This window comes from Puma concolor, chromosome A2 (genome assembly GCF_028749965.1).
Source record: "Puma concolor isolate L17-30 chromosome A2, mPumCon1.1.hap2, whole genome shotgun sequence".
Classification (NCBI taxonomy): domain Eukaryota; kingdom Metazoa; phylum Chordata; class Mammalia; order Carnivora; family Felidae; genus Puma; species Puma concolor.
In genome coordinates this window covers 150,233,587-150,250,698 of record NC_141668.1, presented here as the reverse complement: position 1 = coordinate 150,250,698, position 17,112 = coordinate 150,233,587, and the positions used below count along the sequence as shown (strand labels likewise).

The 17,112-nt window shown below is 40.7% G+C and overlaps 1 protein-coding gene across 14 annotated transcripts in view; it reads right to left on the bottom strand.

Moving 5' to 3' along the window:
- Window positions 1–17,112, bottom strand: part of SFMBT1 (Scm like with four mbt domains 1) — a 130,215-nt gene that overhangs the window by 100,660 nt on the left and 12,443 nt on the right. For 9 of the 14 annotated variants that reach the window (XM_086697945.1, XM_086697942.1, XM_086697936.1 and 6 more), the window contains exon 2: window positions 16,758–16,830. The exons of 2 other annotated variants lie outside the window; for them this stretch is intronic. The gene's annotated coding sequence lies outside the window, so the exon portion shown is untranslated. Of the gene's footprint in view, window positions 1–7,104; window positions 7,179–16,757; window positions 16,831–17,112 lie in introns of all 14 variants that reach the window. 3 more of the 14 variants (XM_086697946.1, XM_086697941.1, XM_086697947.1) reach the window with 1 other exon arrangement.

Here is a 17,112-nt window from a genome sequence, read left to right as displayed (position 1 = left end):
ACAGGTATATTACTGTGTTTACTTTGGGGTTTTGTTTTTGTTTTTTTGCCAAAATGTTCTCATAATGTTGTTACTATTAAAATAATCAGTTAATTAGTATCTTTATTTCACAAAGGAACGTGGCTTATTTATGAAGGATCATTTTCTGTAAAAACTGTCTTGAGGTGAAGGAGGAAGACAGCTGAGCTGACACCTTATGACACCTATCATAAGGCATTATGCTATATGATACCTCATCCATTCCACCACCTTTGCAATATTCCTATTTTATTTTCTTAAAATTTTTTAATGTTTATCTATTTTTGAGGGAGGGAAGGGAGAGGGGTAGAGAGAGAGAGAGGGAGAGAAAACCAACGAGCGGGGGAGAGGCAGAGAGAGAGGGACACACAGAATCTGAAGCAGGCTCCAGGCTCTGAGCTGTCAGCACAGAGCCCGACACGGGGCTCAAACTCATGGACAGCGAGATCATGACCTGAGCCGAAGTCAGATGCTTAACCGACTCAGCTAACCAGGCACCCCTGAAATACTCCCATTTTAAAGGTAAGGAGTTGAGGCTTAAAGAAGTTTTTAACTTGCCCAAGGTTACACAACCAGTAAGTGACAGCCAAAACCAAAACCTAAGTTTGTTCTCCACATACCAGGCTACAACTCAAAAATCATAATCTTTACACTTAAACTTTTCCCAAATGGATTTCCTCATCTTCTATCATTTCCTCTTAGATATTTTACCGCACATTCTAAAGCCCCAATTCAGGAAAGAATACAGACCACTTTGCAGAAAGTTTTTAGAACCACACTACCCAATGAATCATTTAACAATAAATTTAAAAAATCCATCTAAAAGTTGTCACGGGCAACAGGTATTCCTTGGTAAAAAGTTCTGAAGAAAAACAGCACATCTAGTCCTACCTTGTAACTGTACAGTCATTTACAACATTCTTTATTTGCAAATCACAAAATCAGATGTCCTAGGCCTGACAGGGGTGTCCTAGGCTCTCTTGGGACTGGACTCTTGAGAGCAGACAGGCCTTCACTGAGTGTTGATGGGGTGAATAAATCAACAGACACAGCTGGCATCAACTTCAATACAGCAGAGAGAAATCATGAAGTGGGAGGGCCCCAAAAACGAAAACGTAACACAACCTCATCTTGGGGAGCCTGGCTGGCTCACCTCGTAGAGCAGAGCGTGAGACTCCTGATTTTGGGGTGGGGAGTTCCAGCCCCACACTGGGTATGGAGTTTACTTAAAAAAAAAAATTTTTTTTTTAAATAAAGCAACCTCACCTTAATAATCATTTAAAATGCCAAAATCATCTTGGAGTCATATAAAAGCCAAGAGACCTCCATCTACTCATTTTCTAGTCAATTGTTAACTACTGGTATGTCTAATGACTGTGTAATGACATCTCACTGTGTTTTTTCTTCTTTGTGCGCAATCTGTTTTTTTTTCTTTGCATTTCACTGTGTTTTAATATCTATTCCCTCAATTAAAGCCACAAGTGTGGCTGTAAACAAAAAGAGAAAGACAGGCAGAAACAAATATCAGCAAAGATATAGAGAAACTACAACTCTCACATATTGCTGGTGGGAATGTAAAATGACACAGCCACCTTGGAAAAAGTCTGGCAATCTCTAAAAAAGTTATGACTCGGCAATTCTACTCCTAGATACCTATCCAAGAAAATATTACACACAAAACTTGTACATAACAGCATTATTTATAACACCAAAAAGTGGAAACAACCAGAATGTCTATCAACTGATGAATGGACAAATAAAATATATCCATACAGTAGAATATTGTCTAGCAATAAAAAGAGATAAAACACTGATACATGCTACAACATGGATGGACCTCAAAAACTTCATGCTAAATTAAAGAAGCCAATCACAAAAATTCATGTCTATCATTTATACAAAATGTCAAGAATAGGCAAATCTAGGTGCACCTGGGTGGCACAGTCGGTGAAACTTCCGACTTCGGCTCAGGTCATGACGTCACAGTCTGTGAGTTCAAGCCCTACGTCAGGCTCTGTGCTGACAGCTCAGAGCCTGGAGCGTGCTTCAGATTCTGTGTTCCTTCCCTCTCTGCCCTCCCCCCACTTGTGCTCTGTCTCTCTCAGTCTCTCAAAAATAAACAAATGTAAAAAAAAAAAAAAAAAAAAGAATAGGCAAATCTAAAGAGACAAAAAGTAGAGATCGCCTCGGGCTGAGGAAGGAGGGGGACAGGGACAGGAGGTAACCACTAATGTGTACAAAGTTTCTTCCTGGAATAATGAAAATGTTGTAAAATTAGATTACGATGATAGTGGCACACCGTAAATATACGAAAAACCAATGAATTGTGTAAGCAGGTGAACTTTATGATATGTAAATCATATCTCAATAAAACTATTTTTAAAATAAGAGAAAAAATAAAGTCTACAATTGTCTTTTAATTTTCTGCCTCAGATGGTAAGGTATGCAGTAGGGAAGATTTATTTCATCAAAACCAATATAAGTTTTTCTCTTAGACTACTATCTTTTTTAGTATCATACTTTAGCAGCAAAAGAAAATTTAGAGCATTCTAAGATACAGAACATAGTCATTAATAAATTAAAGGACAATGGAAGAGGGGCGCCTGGGTGGCTCAGTCGGTTAAGCATCTGACTTCAGCTCAGGTCATGATCTCACAGTCCATGAGTTCGAGCCCCGTGTGGGGCTCTGTGCTGACAGCTCAGAGCCCGGAGCCTGCTTCAGATTCTGTGTCTCCCTTTCTCTCTGCCGCTCCCCTGCTCATGCTCTGTCTCTCTCTGTCTCAAAAATAAATAAAAACATTAAAAAAAAATTTTTTTTTAAAGGACAATGGAAGAAAAAGTACTAGAACTCTTTTTTTTTAGGCTTAGTAATTTAGAATTTACTTTTGTAAAAGCAAGTTGACAAATATTAAAATGTTAGCTGACTCAGTGCATTTCTGTTCATTCAAAGATCAAACTCAGTTACTGCTTTTCTACAACTAGCCACAGGAGTTACAATGGCACTCCTAAACTTGTAATGTAAACTGAGAAAAATCTGCTTAAAACATAATGCCAAGAGGAGCACCTGGGTGCCTTAGTCAGTTAAGCATCTGACTCCTGATTTCAGCTCAGGTCATGATCTCACACTTTGTGAGATCAAGCCTTGCACTGAGCTCTGCAGTGCAGAGTCTGCTTGCTATTCTCTCTCTTCCTCTCTCTCTGAGCCACCCCCCCAGCTCCCTCCCCTACACATACATACACACACACACACACACACACACACACACACACACACACGCCTATCTCTCTCTCCCTCTCTCAACATAAATAAACTTTTAAAAAAATGATTTAAAAAAACAATGTCAAGAAGAAGAAAATATAAAATCCAAGTGTTTTATGCCTAAATTCATTACAATGCCTCTAAAATAACAAAACATTAATGTGGGATTATCTGTAAATGGGGGTGCATTATATTACTATCTCTTCATTTGTGTATGTTTAAAATGTCCCGTAATAGGAGCACGTGGGTGGCTCAGTCAGCTAAGCAGCCGACTTTAGCTCAGGTCATCTCATGGTTCATGGGTTCAAGCCCCACATTGGGCTCCGCGCTGACAGTGCAGAGCCTGCTTGGGATTCCTTCTCTCCCTCCTTCTCTACCTTTCCCCCATTCGCTCTCTTTCTCTCTCAAAATAAATGAATAAACTTAAAAAACATAAAATGAAATAAAATGTCCCATAATAAAAAAAAGTCCCAAAATAAAAAGTTAAATAAATAAAAGCAAATGCCTCTAAGAAGTCAAAAGTAAGTGTCTCTGGTCACAGATATTTTCCTGGCTCAAGTGCCCTCTCTTGCCACTTGGAGATTTAATTTAAATGAATTGATGACAGGTTCTAAAGATGTTTTCATAAGACATCAACTCCTTGGGAACACATGAGGACACAGGAAAGCAGGACTGCCCTGCCACCTGCTCTGGGTCACAGCCTCCCAGCCCCTGCATTGTCAGCCCAGCACCTTCCTACAGATAGTCTCTAATAACCACGGTTCCAAACCAGACCAACTTCAGGGTAGGAATAAAACCATTTGAAGGGAGAAAGTAGGGGAAGCATGCAGAAGAAGAAAATAAGTGATTTTTGCTTAAATTCAAATAGAACATTTTTCTCACAGAATTTTGATGAGGTAATAGTTCTAACATGGTGTTTCAAATTCAGAAAAGGACATTCAGAAGACTAAACAGGCAAACACACCAGAGGCCAGAGTCCCTCCCACCCCTCAGTACAGTCGTTCCTCGCAAGGATTCCATCTCTATAGCATTCAATAAAATGCTACGGCTGTCAGTAGAGATGCAAATATTAAGCCTTCATTTATTTGGTGACACAAAGGACACAAAAATCTAAGCTGCTCTGCCAGTTAATTTTTTTGCTATAGAAATTATTCTGGTGTGCAGGAAAATAAAAATAACAGAAGCATATTTTCAGTTTGTTTGGATGAAGAAAATAATTTTTAAATCCTATTACAAAGTTAGGGACTGAACTAGATACAATTTTAAGAAATCGATTACATGCTTACAAGTGAATCCATGAACATAATGAGACGGATCCAAACCAGCACATGAAAGATTCATTAATTTATGTTTACAAGTAGCACAGGATCATCCTTAAATAAAAGTAATCAGCATTACAGAAATCGAAAATAATCTGATGAATGAAATAAGCTGGTACTTGAACATAAATTATTTAACTCATCAAAAAAAACATGATAAATTACGCTCTGAAGAGACCTTTTTAACATTAATAGCCCTCAGAATTTCAGTTTTTAAGGAGAAAAAAGGATGTGAATTTCATAAAAAAACAAAATCATGGTAGAGTTCCAAATCTATAAATATAACCATTGCACAGGATTTCATTTTGTTGGGGGGCGGGGGGAGGGGAGGAGTTAGTTCCTTGATCTACCAATGACAAACTTCACATCTAAGAAACATATACTCAACCTAAATCCCTGGGCCAGTCTTAATTGGGGCCTAGGGTAGTGAGGAAAAGGGCAAAGGGAACAGGGGTCCCACCAATTCCTAACATTTCCACTATTTTCTCCCTCCACATCATGAGAGATTAAAAATGCTATCATCTAGGGGTGCCTGGGTAGCTCAGTTGGTTAAAAACATCTGACTCTTGATCTCGGCTCAGGTCATGATCTCAGAGTTCGTGGGTTCAAGCCCCATGTAGAGCTCTGCACTGACAGTGTGGAGCTTGCTTGGGATCCTCTCTCTCCCTCTCTCTCTACCCCTCCCCTGCTCACTCGCTCATTCTCTCTCAAAAATAAACTTTAAGAAATGCTATCATCCTAATAAAAATAAGCTTATTATTGATAGATCAATGTCATAAATATTGATGAGTACTGAACATGAATATGGTTAGCAATCAAATATATTTAGACTTTGTTGCCCTTGTTATAAAGTCAGAAGAGAAAGGAAGGGAGAAGAGCAACAAAATGCTGGCGATTGGTCTTGGGGGATGGGGCGCAAGGGACAATTTCGGCAGCAGAGAAAGGAGCACTTGGTCAGAGGTACCATAAATACAAGCCTGTCACATCCTAGGCCTGTAAATGACAGCAAGACTCTGAGTAACCAGTCTGTAATCAGATTAGGAGAGGCCAGTATGATCCTTTAGGTGACAGAGATCTAATCTGGGACACAATTGGGCCTAAATACAGATTTACTGAACTCACGGAAATGAGCACTTAATCATGCTAAGAGATCATGGCCACAGTAAAGATATGTTTCCTGTCGTGTTCCATTTCTAGAAGCTGAGTTCAGTTTTGTGGTTCAACACATGGATGTGACTAGGCTAAGCTGGGATTTGATTCTTAGCTTTCTATGTTTCACTCATGATCTCAAATCTTACCCTGTGCTATTAATTTGCCATCACAGCCCAAACTACTCAGTTTAGTTTGTCCTACAGCTAAGTTTATCTCCCCAAATGAATTAAATAAATACCCCCTGTGCTGGACAGTTTGTGCCAGTACTTAGCCCCAAGCCTACGCTTCTAGACTGTCCCCGAATCAGCGGGCCTGAAATCTACATTTCCAGGCCCTTGTAGCTGGGTTCCCCCATGAGGCTCTGCCAGCAGCCCCAAGAGGAGGACAGGTTCCTACTTGGTGATAGTGAACTCCAGCAGCATCAAATCAAAATGGGGGTGTGTGGGCTCTAATACCACATTCCCCATTTGCTCCTCCAGCCCTTCTATCTAATTCCTAGAGATATACCCCTTTTTGACCGAAGCACCTGGAGTGGTTTCCAACTAGACACTGACTGACAGTCCACTAAATTCAGAATTTATATAATTCACAGACCAGGGTGAACCTATGCTATTTCTGTGCTAAGAAATATTCATTCGTTCATTCACTCATTCAACAAATTTTTACTGCACACCTACCATAGGCCAGACCCTGTTATAGGTGCTAGACACACAGGAGTAAACAACACAGACAAAAATCCCTGTCCTCAAAGAGCTTACATTCTAGTAGAAGGGAGAGATAATACACAAAACATAAATATAACACACAGTGTTAGATAATCAATGCTTAGGAGAAAAAAAAAGTAAACTAAGTAGGGCAGGGATATGAAGCGGAGGAGGGCTGAAATTTTAGATACACAGGTCACGGAGGTGATTTTTGGGAAAAGAGCCCAAGGAAGTGAGGGAGCCAGTCGTGCACATATCTACAGGAAGAGCATTCCAGGCAGAGGAACAACACGTGCAAAGGCCCTAAGGAGGGAGCCTTCTTGCCTGCTAGAGAAAAGCAGGAGTCCTACGTGGCCAGAACAGATAAAGGGAGGAAGTCTGAGAGGTGGGGGGGTAGGCCACGAAGCCTTGTAGGATACAATAAAGACATTAGCTATAGTAGTAGATTCTGAGCAGAGAAGTGACATCACATGACTTAGCTATCAACAGAATCCCTCTGTGTCAAGGGCAGACTTGGAAGCAGCAAGGGCAGAAAGCAGGGGACCAGTTAGGAGACTACTGAAACAGTCCAAAGGAGACTGGATGATAGCTAGGACCAAGGTGGTGACAATGAGGACACTGAGCAAATTCTGAATAGATTGTGAACTCCTACCTGATCCTTAAAAAGTCAGGGGCTGGTCCGTGAATCTTGCTGGAATTCACACAATAGAAATTCCTATAGGACTCCTACCCAGTGAGAATATAATAGCTTTAGCCAAAGAAAATTAAATTGTAAATTAACATTCTGCAATAGTCAATACAGGGAAAAACTATGTATAACATGATATGGTTATAATATTTTTAATATTTTTATAGAAATATAAAGAATCAATATAGAAATACAGAATTTATAGTACCTATAAATTTAGCTGACCAGATTAAAGTATTATGTTATTAGCTAATTTCTTTTAATTTTTTTTTAATATTTATTTTTGAGAGAGAGAGAGAGAGAGGGAGGGAGGGAGGGAGGGATAGAAAGAAAGGGAGACACAGAATCTGAAGCTGGCTCCAGGTTCCAAGCTGTCCCACCAGAGCCCAATGCGGGGCTTGAACTCCCAAACTGCGAGATCATGACCTGAGCCAAATTTGGACACTCAACTGACTGAGCCACCTAGGTGCCCCATTATTAACTATAGTTCTAAGAGAAAAATCATATGTAAATTTTCTAGAAAGCAATGAGAAATTTTTCTTTCTTTTTTTTTTTTTTTAGAGAGAGCGCCAGCATGCACATGAGCCAGAGACAGGCAGAGAGAGAGAGAGAGAGAGAGAGAGAGAGAGAGAGAGAGAGAAGGCTCCACGCTCAGTGGGGAGCCCAATGTGGGGTTCAATCCCATGACCCTGGGATCATGACCTGAGCCAAAGTCAAGAGTCAGACGCTCAAGTGATTCAGCCAACCAAGCGCCTGCAATGAAGAAGTTTAAAACTAGAAGAAATCTGAAAGTCCCATTCCCTTCATTTTTGGATGAAGGTAATAAAGCCTAGATATAAATGAAGCTTGGTCTTTCTTCATGCACCAAAACATAGTTTAACAGTGTATGGAAATATTTCTGAAATATATCTTTACTTTCTTGTATGTTTAAGAGTGAGGGTCCTGAACACATTCTCAGTTTTCCTTGGTAACTCCAGCCTCTCCAAAGAACCCTTATGTCCAGCCCCAAAGTAATGCTGGGCTTTTGCTAACTGCTGCCACCACTATCTCCACTCATAGTCCTCCCTGCTGAAAGGGTCTGCTTTGAACATGAGACTGGAAACTAGTTCAGACCCATTCATAAACAGAAGTGAGACGAGATAAGAACCAAAGAAGAAAAGTCAGCTTTGGTACCCAAGCTTTATATATTGTTATAAAATTGCCAACACTTAGAGATGGATTTTGCTTGTTAAAGGTGTTGGGCTGTGTTGTGGGAACGAAGCTTGCCCCCAAATGGATGGCTGGAGCAGCGACGTATGTGCAGTCCTTTAGAGAAAGTTCTGCCCCAAAATGTAATTCATCACTCCTAAGAAAGCATAAAGTTTAAAATTATTTAAAGAAAAATTAACTTTTGACCATTAGTACTACAAATATCACCACATATAAAAGCAAATTGCTGGGACACCTGGGTGGCTCAGTCAGTTAAGCATCGGACTCTTGATTTCAGTTCAGGTCATGATTTCACGGTTTGTGTGTTCAACCCCCCATCAGGCTGAGACTGCCTGGGATTCTCTCTCTTTCTCTCTCTCTGCTCTTCCCCACTCGTTCCGTTTCTCTCTCTCTCAAAATAAACAAACTTTAAAAACTTAAAAAAAGAAAAAAAAGCAAATTGCCAAGGTAATATTTACTTCTCAAACAAGAACTTAAAAGTATAAATAGCAGGGTCACCTGGGTGGCTTGGTCCGTTAAGCATCCAACTCTTGGTTTCTGCTCAGGTCATGATCTCACTGTACGTGGGATGGAGCCCCAAGTCGGACTCTGTGCTGACAGTGCAAAGCCTGCTTGGGATTCTCTCTCTCCCTCTCTGCCCCTTCCCCATGCACATGCATGCTCTCTCACTCTCCTCTCTCTCTCTCTCTCTCTCTCATAAATAAATAAACAAACAAACAAACAAACACCCAGAAAGTATAAATAGGAAAAGTAACAAGCTTTAACAAACAGGCACTTCTTTTCATCTACAACCTACCCCACCAAAATTCTCTAGTCAGCTGACATAAACTTACAGTTCTGGTCCCCTTATTACCATTCTACCGAAACTAGTTTATTTTAAAATTTAATCATAAAAAAAAGTTTAAGATTAACCTGTATTGGAAAGGGAAGATTCACAAAACTGAGAACCATAAATCGAAACAGTTAAAATGACTCACACATAAGCACTCAACATAATAAGCTCCCTCAGCAATTAAAGAGCAAATACGGGAGCTCAACAGATGACATAAAGTACAAAGTTTGGGGCCCACTAAGGACATAATATAACTCTTGCCAAGCTGCACGCTCACAGCCAGAGGATGAGTTTTCCCTCCACCCCCATGTCCTGACTACACACTCCTCCAATTCCAGGTGGGTCCCTGTAGGCCTAAGTTCCAGATGTGAACAGCCCAGGAAACATTAGAGCTAGCTCTTTGCTTCCTCTACTGCTTTCAAAGAGAAAGAGCTAGAAGGAATCTCACCAGGGTTAAAGCTTTTAGGAGGAAACAGCGCTAAAGATAAAGGCTTGGAAAGGGATTTTTAAAGGAAAAGTTCAGGGTTATTTTCTTCTTTACACTGAGCACTTCCTCCATTAAAAAACCAAATAATTTAGTTTATCAGAAAGTCTTACACTAACAATACATGAATAAGTATTCACTGATCACTCATTCCCTGACCTTTCCTCCCACAAAAATGATTTCCCAAAACAATACCCTGTAAGACATCAGCCCCTCCCACACCCCTGCCAAAATACATTCCACGGCAGGCACTCTGTACCTCTTTTGACAGCACTTAAACACGAGCTATTCCGTGGCATGTCTTACCACAGAACCGTAAGCTTCTCCAGGGCAGGGAGCTCACTCCACTTGGCATTCCTTAAACTCCTGACACTAATGCTTCACACTTCATAGCTATTTAGCCATGGTATAATGGTTACCTCTGATTCAGTACTGAGGGGAAAACATACAACTTTCTACGGCAGCAGTAACACTCCTGCCACCAGGGAGGAGCACTGCCACCGTCACAGGAGAAAGAAATCCGCCTACCTCTGCCTCAGGTCAGTACCTCGGACTCATCCTAGGGTGCGCACTAGCCAATGGGGAGCACCTTTTTCAACAAGAATGAATGGAAGAATCTCAGAGCTCGTTAAAGCAGAGTCCCTGTATAAATGTATCGGGCATTATCCACAAGTAATCGGCTTGCCCTTCCAATTCTTCAAGTGAAAACATGTCTTCAAGCCACCTGTTCTTTAAACACTCGATGGTCCAACTCACCAGGCTCTCCTGTGGTCTTACCAAGCCTTTCACAAGATAAAGAATCTGACTAACCTACTGATTTCTATACTTCTCATATCCCTTCTTGTAGGCACCTTTAAAACTTGCTTTCCGACATAGTATCTGATACTGTGTGACACTTTCTTCGCCACAACCCAAGTCTACAAGTCACAGCCTTCTGCCTGCCTCCATAGGTCAGAACTATTCACTAGAGCATAAAATAAGTGGCAGAAAGAAGGCCACAGCAGAGCAAACACACTTGGCTCAGGAACACCCAGGGGCACCCTCAGTGGCTGACCATCACTACAGCCAAGAGCAATGTTGCTCACAGACCACTAGCACACGCCCACCTGCCCGCCACTGGCTCAGCGTGCACGTCCTCTGAACACAGGACACAGTCATGGGTTAGGATGGTACGAACGCAAAGAGAAAGAATACACTACCAAGAACTGTCACACGTGTTTTGAGGAAAGTATTTTAGAAGCAACAGCAGTACACAGAGGAGACACTGATGGGGGTATGAATATGTGCTCTGAATAGTGTTCTGAAGTGTCATAACTAAGAACTCGGACTACTGGGATATACTGAGTTGAACAGGGTTCAACTACAGAATGCATCAACATTCCAAATTCAGTTTCTTCAGAAATTACTGTACTGGAACCAAAGCATCATGTTTAAAGTTCCTTGCCAAGTAGCTCAAATAAAAATCAACTGGTTTTTATTTTTTAATTTAGGTACATATCTGCCAAACGAGCAAAGGAACACAAATATACTTCCAGAAAGTGATATAATTTGTTAGCCAATCCATGGTGCTGCAATTGTCTCAAAACCAAAAACCAAAACAAATTATCTAAATTTGTAACAAGCAGCATGCACTCAGGGCTTGGACTCTAAAGGCCTGGTCCACACGTCAGCAGGCTATGGACATCTACGGACATCTACAGACGCTTCAGGAACTCAGTCTGCGGCACCTCTCCTGCAGCAGGGAAAGGGGGGAGAGTGGCAGAGCCGGCAGAAGGCCTCTACATGACTCTGCCTCCTACTACGCTTACTCCACTGCACCCACTTCCTCTTTACTCTGGATTTGGGGGACAGGGACGGGTTGGAGAACATTTTTCTACAGATACACTAACTCAGAAAAAAACTTTAAATATTACAAAGCTCATCTTAATCCAAGCACATTAATCCATGGTACTGTTTGTAGCATTAAAAAACTGGAAATAAAATGTATACAAATAGGGAACTGGCTGAATAAATTAACATGCATCCTGGGAGCACCTGGCTGGCTCAGTAGGTAGAGCATGCGACTCTTCAGCTTGGGGTCATGAGTTCAAATCCCATGTTGGGCATGAAGCCTGCTTTATTTTTTCTTAAAGAAACATTTTTTTTAACGTTTATTTATTTTTCAGAGAGAAAATGTGTGAAAGCAGAGGAGGAACAGAGAGACAGGGAGACGGAGGATCTGAAGCGGGCTCTGTGCTGACACTGAAACAGCCTGACATGGGGCTCGAACTCATGAACTGTGAGATCATGACCTGAGCTGAAGTCAGTTGCTTAACCGACTGAACCACCCAGGCGCCCATGAAGCCTACTTTAAAAGAAAAAGAGGAAGAAAAAGAACAAGGTGCATTCAATATAACAGACTGCTAGATAATCATTAAAAGAATGAGGCAGGGGGCACCTGGGTGGCTCAGTCGGTTAAGTGTTGGACTTCGACTCAGGTCATGATCTCACAGTTCGTGGGTTCAAGCCCGGCATCGGGCTCCGTGCTGACGGCTCAGAGCCTGGAGCCTACTTCAGATTCTGTGTCTCCATCTCTCTCTGCCCCTCCCCTACTTGTGCTCTGTCTCTCAAAGGTGAATAAATGTTAAAAAATAATAATAATATAAAAAAAAGAATGAGGCAGGGCTTTGTGTACTTTGATATACCTCAGATATTTTAAATGAAGGGTACCGGTGCGACTGGGTGGCTCAGTCGGGGTAAAGCACTAACTCTTGGCTGTGGCTCAGGTCATGCCTGCCGTTAGCACAGAGCCTGCTTAGGATTCTATCTCCCTCTCTCTGTCTCCCTCCTGTTTGCTCTCCATCTCTCTCAAAACAAATAGAAATAAACTTAAAAAAAAAAAAAATAAATGAAAAGAGCCCTACCAATTGTTTTTTTTTTTTTTTAAGTGGGTAGGGAAATATATGTTTTTATACAAATAGAATTTTTCTGGAAAGAAAAAAGAAAGTAGGAGTAACAGTGGCCTACAGAAGGGACTGAGGGTCTCAGTAAAGGAGTACACTTTTTCACAATTTGAAAACATTTTACTAGGTACACGTATCCCTGTTAAAATTAACAAGTCCTTAAGTCTGTGATTATGATAAAATTAAAGCAATGGAAGAAAAAGTGTTGCTATTAAAAGCAATCTCAGGGCGCCCAGCTGGCTCAGTTGGTAGAGCATGTGAGTCTGATCTCAGGGTTGTGAGTTCAAGCCCCATGTTGGATGTAGAGATTACTCAATGATAAAATCTTAAAAAATAAAAATAATAATATGCAATCTCTTCTTTCTTATCCATCTCTAATTCTTTGCGGAAAAATTTGAATTTATTTAAACAAGTGTGGAGTGGATATACAGAGGTCCACTCTACCTTCCTCCTCCAAAGCCATAGCCAATTTCTTGCCATAATGTTAGAAAAAAAATTTTTTTTTCACTTGCTTCTCAAACCAAGATGCAAAAATCTCCTAAATGTCTGGCTCTAATGTAACCAAAGTCTAAAGGATTCAAATACATTAGTAAGTCCATAACTAAAGTCAGTTACATTTTATATGTTAATACTGTGTTCTAATCAGATTTTATGAGGAAACAGTTTCACCGAAGATCTTCTTATCTCTAAACTTACAAAGAACTTTAGAATTTCTGAAGAGTCCAAATTTCCTACTTACCCCAGCAAAAGTCACTTCAGTAAAAAAACTAGAGGGTTTCTCCCTATAGCTTCAAAATTTCCAAAGCTTCTCCAAAGCAGGACTGGGGAGAGGGACTGCAGATAAAGCTTCAGTAAGCATGTCTAACTCTCCTCCACCTCTGCAGATGCCTTCCCTGGCCTCAGGGACCCCAGAGCACCGATTCAGTTAACAACAGTGAGAGGACAGCGGATCTGCTCAGTCTGATCCCGAAGCTCAGCATGGGGCTCACACACCTGCCAGTAACAGGCTCTCATCAGTCAGTCACACCTGGGCAAACGAAGTGGCAGGTGGCACAACCTCACCCCCACACAGAACCAGACTGCTGACCACCTCTACAACTACTACCAGAAAAAGTAAAGCAAATGACTGTAACTAATGCCCTCCAACTGGATTTTTACTAGTGGAAATATATTTGTTGAAGACCTATAGATGTGCAGTTACCTTGGAAAAAGTGCTAAGTTGAAATAATGACAATGAAGTTAAGGAAAGAAATTTTGCTAACCTAAAACATTAACCAAAATAGATACTCTAAGCAGCAAAATGCTGAGTTCTCATGAAAAAAATTCTGAACATCCAGAATTAAACTATATAACACTGTACAAAAATCTCTGGACTCTGGGGGAAAAAATGACTTCCTAGATCATCTACAGGTTGGTTGTTTATTCACACCTCCATTTAACATAGATGTATTTGCCATGCACTATCTCAGTAGCAGGCACTCCATGCTGGTTAAGACAGACCCAATTCCTCCTCCTGCACTGCTGGTGGGGATGCCAAATGGTGCAGCCACTGTGGAAAACAGTATGGAGGTTCCTCAAAAAGTTACAAATAGAACTACCCTATGATCCAGCAATTGTACTACTGGGTATTTACCCCCAAAATACAAAAACATTAACTGAAATGGATACATGCACCCCTGTGTTTATTGCAGCATTATTTACAAAAGCCACATTAGAGAAGCAGCTCAAGTGTTCACTGACTGATGAACAGGTAAAGAAGATGTGGTATGTACATACAATGGAATATTACTCAGCCCTAAAAAAAGAATGGAATCTTGCCATTTAGAACATGGATGGAGCTAGAGAGTATTATGCTAAGTGAAATAAGCCAGTCAGAGAAAGACAAATACCATATGATTTCACTCATATGTGGAATTTAAGAAACAAAACAAACAAGAAAGGGGAAAGAGAGAGAGAGAAAGGGAGAGAGGCAAATCAAGAAACAGACTCTTAACTACAGAGAACTGATGGTCACCAGAGGGGATGGGGTAGGGGATGAGGGAAATAGGTGATGGAGATTAAAGAGGGCACTTGCTGTGATGAGCACCAGGTGTTGTATGGAAGTGTTGAATCACTGTGTGGTGCCCTTGAAATTAATATAGCATTCTGTTAACTATACTGGAATTGAAATTAAAAACTTAATTAAAAAAAAAAAAAAAAGACCCAGTTCCTGTCTTCATGAAGTTTACAATAGTATATGCAAGAACAATGCATCAGGGCATTGTCGAGTTCTCCCACAAGGAGCAATAAGGAAAAACATCACTGGAGTAGATTTTAATATTCTCTACAGTGTGCCTTCAAAGCATATACAATAAATTAAATTTTTTAATTTAAATACAAAAGTGAGCTGAAAATAAGATAATTTCATATAGTGATAAATGCCATAAAGAAAACCAAACAGCCATATGAAAGTAGTACCTGGAGTGAAGGTAAGGATATTGAAGCAAGTTTCACCCCTGAGCTGAAGCCCCTATCATCCTATGATGAAAAGGAACTAGCTATAATAAACTTGGTGTGCTTGGAGGGACACAAAAAACATGGGAAAGCAGTGGAAACATGGCAGAGACGGGTAGGGGACAAATCACAAAAGGCATTACAGGCCACAAAAGGAGTTTGGATTTTACTGTAATGACTTCGGAAAGTCACTGGCAGGCTCTAAGCCTGGGAGTGACAAGATGGAATTTGACTAAACATGATAGCTTCTTGTTTTGCACACAAATGCATTTTCGTGGGGAAAGAAATGTTACAGACGGTGGTACTGCAATGCTGCCTGTGTGCCTCCATCAGCCGTAGTTACCCACCACCTGCTCTCTGCTAGGCTGTGCGAGGTACTGATGGGGAGGAAAACACAGTCTCTGACCTTGAGCTCACATTCTGGTAGAGATGAAAAACACTGAATACATAATTACAACTGTAATATTTGTAAGAGTAGAATACTAGCACATGAGCACCCAGGGTAAAGGGTAGTTAATGTGGCCAAGAGCAGTCTAGGAAGGGAGACCTCACACACAACTGGAGTCTTACAGGGCAAGCAGGGATTTCCTCAGTGCATTCCACTCTGCACAACACCCAAGCCACTGGTGGGACAGAAGAAAATGTAGGGGCTGTAAAGGCTCTTTCTTTTAAAGTATATTATATAGAATTTTTATGGTGGGATGGGGGGGTGTTAACACATAAAACTTGCAACTGTAAGTTCACAGCTACTGCTTAAATAAAATTTTATTAAAAACTTCAAAAGCACAAACTTCCAATTATAAAATAAATTAAGTCCTGGGATGTAATGTACAGCACAGCGATTATAGTTAATAATACTGTATTGCATATATGCTAAGAGAGTAAATCTTAAAAGTTCTCATCACACACACACACAAAAAAGCGTTGTAATTGTGTGTGGTGAAGAATGTTAACTAGACTTGCTGTGGTCATCATCCCCTGATATATACAAATATTGAATCATTGTGTTGCACACCTGAAACCAATACAATGCTGTATGTCAACCATATCTCAATTTTAAAGTTAATTATCTTTTAAAAAGAACTTCAATTATGTGGTGTTCCCGCCACACAAAAATGCAAGTCTACATGTCACTTCAACAAGTGGATCTGTGCTGTGTGTGTGTGTGTGTGTGTGTGTGTGTCTGTGTGTGTCTGTGTGTGTTACTCGTCATGAGCTGAGATTAAAAACTTGTTTTATTTTTTTTTTAAGTTTATTTACTTATTTTGAGAGATGAGGCAGAGAGAGAGGGAGAGAGAGAATCCCCAGCAGGCTCCATGCTGTCAGCGCAGAGACCAATGCAGGGCTTGATCCCACGAACTGCAAGATCACGACCTGAGCCAAAACCAAGAGTCAGACACTCAACCAACAGCACCACCCAGGTGCCCCTAAAAATTTTTATTAATACCAACTTTTCTCGCAGCCATTTTTATACTCTCCCCATCTCAAACAAAAACAGGGTTTCATCAAAATTTTCAAAGAAAAAATCCAAATACTCTCCACTTAGATTCAAAAATGATTAACTATTTCCTGATTAGCTTTGTCTGTGTATATGTACGTACATATATGTATACTTCCTGAGCTATCTGGAAGTATTGGAGACATCATGACACCTCACCTCTAAACGCTTCAGCTGCTGTCCCCCAGGAATAAGGGCATTCTCCTATATAATCACAATGCCATTAGCACACCTAAAAAAAAGAAAAAGGAAAAATAATCAACAATTCCTTAATATCATCTACTATCAGGTACCTAGTTTTAAAAATATCTAAGTATGAGGGTGCCTGGGTAGCTCAGTTGGTTAAGCATCCAACTTTGGCTCAGGTCATGATCTCATGGCTTGTGAGTTCAAGCCCCGTGTCAGGCTCTGTGCTGACAGCTCAGAAGCTGGAGCCTGCTTCGGATTCTGTGTCTCCCTCTCTCTCTCTGCCCCTCCCTCACTCATGCTCTGTCTCTCTCAAGAATAAACATTA